General features: G+C 46.7%; 1 protein-coding gene across 1 annotated transcript in view; it reads left to right on the forward strand.

Moving 5' to 3' along the window:
• The first annotated feature begins 719 nt into the window (after positions 1-719).
• The window catches only part of SLC14A1 (solute carrier family 14 member 1 (Kidd blood group)), a 52,883-nt gene continuing 51,250 nt past the window's right edge, over positions 720-2,352 (forward strand). Inside the window, exon 1 of the mRNA XM_026649215.1 lies at positions 720-772. The gene's annotated coding sequence lies outside the window, so the exon portion shown is untranslated. The remainder of the gene's footprint in view (positions 773-2,352) is intronic.

Below are 2,352 nucleotides of genomic sequence, written 5' to 3' on the forward strand. Positions count from 1 at the left end.
AAAAATAACTTGAATTTCTCAAGTGACTAGAAAAAACCCAGTTCACAAAATAAAGGTCGTAAGTGTGCTAAGCACCTGGAGCAGAAGCGCCGCCTGTTACAGGATTGGGCTCCTGGAATGCTGCCGAGAAGCAGATATGAGCCCAGAGCAGTTTCATATGGCCTTAGAATTGGGGTTAGGGTGTGAAGGTTTCAAAAGCCAAATCCATATATCGTAACTGGTTCTTATCATTGGACTTGACCAAAGTGAAACCCTGGCTCCGATTCCCTCCTCAGGCTTGGGGGTGTTGGATGGTTCCGATTTTTGCAGTTGATGCCCCTCTCTGCTAAGAAGCCATCTACGCTGATGTGTGTTTTGATGCATTAAAATGCGCAATCATTTATTTCTTGGACAAAGCGTTACCACAGAAACAGCCAGTTCAGACTCCTCCGGATTCTTCTTTAGTGACCTAAAAGGCAAAGTAGCACAATTAAATAATTGAATTTTAATGTGGAGTGGAAAAGCGTAGGAAAGATGGGGTTTCTTAAGATATTTGGCAAGAAACCAAGACAAAAGGTGGAGCAGGTGGCTACTACCTAGCATTTCTTTCCAGACGACAGTGTAACATGAAATGGGAGGAGGAGTGCTCTAATTTGTTGCGTTATGATAGGAGCTGTTCTAGCTATATAAACTGGTGGGGCACTTGTTCTACTATCTCTAGCTCAGCACACATTCTTTAATAGATAGTCAGATACTGCATAGCAACAGCTGCCCTGCTGGACTCAGCTGGAAGGTAAGAAGAGTTTGTTTTAATGCAGAGCTTGAATGTCTTACGTATCTGTGCATTTTTCCCGCGAATAGGAAAATACAGACAGTTAAAAAAAACTCTTGAATGGAAGTAAATGAAAGTAAATAAAGCCGATTAGAGTAAGTGAAACAGCACCCGGGGACTGCCTCAACCATATTCATTACCAGCAGTTTTCTGCTAGGCACTGTAATTACATTTAACTCGACTGACTGTACCTTTGATAAATGCATCCTTTGTCTCTTATCTGTTCTGTTTACTGCCTTTTAATTTTGCAAATGAAAAATGACAAGTCAAAACTGATCAGGATCAACTGTGATAGCAAAGCCAGAGATATTCTAATATTGGACAGATCTTTGCAAGGTGAACGATGGGTGGATTTAATGAGTGTTTGATTGTCACAGTTGAGCTACATTTGAAATGTGTGTTTTAAGAAGGCATTTATCTATGAGCAATGGGCTGGAATTTTTAAAAGGCAGCAGGTTTAAAACAAAGAAAAGGAAGCACTACTTCACACAATACACAGTCAACTTGTGGAACTCATTGCCAGGGGATGTTGTGAAGGCCAAAACTATAATTGGGTTAAAAAAAGAACTACATAAGTTCACGGAGGAGTGGATCATCAATGGTTACTAGCCAAGATGGTCAGGGATGCAATCTGATGTGCTGAGTGTTCCTAGTCGCTGATTGCCGAAAGCTGGGCGTGATTGACAGGGGATGTATCACTGGATGATTGCTTGTTCTGTTCATTCCCTCTGAAGCAATTGGCATTGGCCATTGTCGGAAGACAGGATACTGGGCTAGATGGACCATTGGTCTGACCCAGTATGGCCGTTCTTATGGGAAATCACCAAACACCAATTTAACCATAAATTCCTTTATTAAATCCAAAGGCCAAATGATACTTTATGCAGTAGCTCTAAATATATCTAAGAACCTAAAAATGAGCAGTGACTACACCCAATACAGTAACAGAGTATTCTTAAGTATGTGATTAGTATTCTTACAAATAGGCCAGACCTTGGGCTGACTCTCTCATTCTGGTGTACTCCAGCCAGTACGCGGGTTTACCATGGTGCCACTGGCACCATAGTGCCGGGCCCAGGCTCCAAAGGGGCCCCGGCTCAGCCCGCTCTGCTTGGGCTACAAGGCCCCGAACACTCTTCTCTGCCCCGCCCTGTCCATCGCTCTCTCCTGCGGGGGCAGATGCTTGGTCCTGCTAGCTCCTGGGGCAAGACAGGCTCCGCCTGCACCCACCGACAGCAAAGCTCCCCCACATCTTCTCCCGAGAACACCACGTTCCCACCCCTTCCCCTCCCTCCCAGCGCTTCCCCCGCCACCAAAACAGCTTTTGCCAGCGCTCTGGGAGGCAGGGAGAGGAGCGCTGCACCCTAACTCCTGGCCAGACCCTGCACCCCAACCCCCAGCCCACTCCTGCACCCTAACTCCCTCCAAGACCCAGCACCCCTGCCCTGACTCCTGCACCACCCTCACACACCCACCCCCTGCCCTGACTACTGCACCCCCCTCACACACACCCACCCCCTGCCCTGACTCCTGCACCCCCC

The sequence above is a fragment of the Terrapene carolina genome, unplaced genomic scaffold (genome assembly GCF_002925995.2).
Source record: "Terrapene carolina triunguis isolate 2854851 unplaced genomic scaffold, T_m_triunguis-2.0 Scaffold69, whole genome shotgun sequence".
In the NCBI taxonomy this organism is placed as follows: Eukaryota; Metazoa; Chordata; order Testudines; family Emydidae; genus Terrapene; species Terrapene triunguis.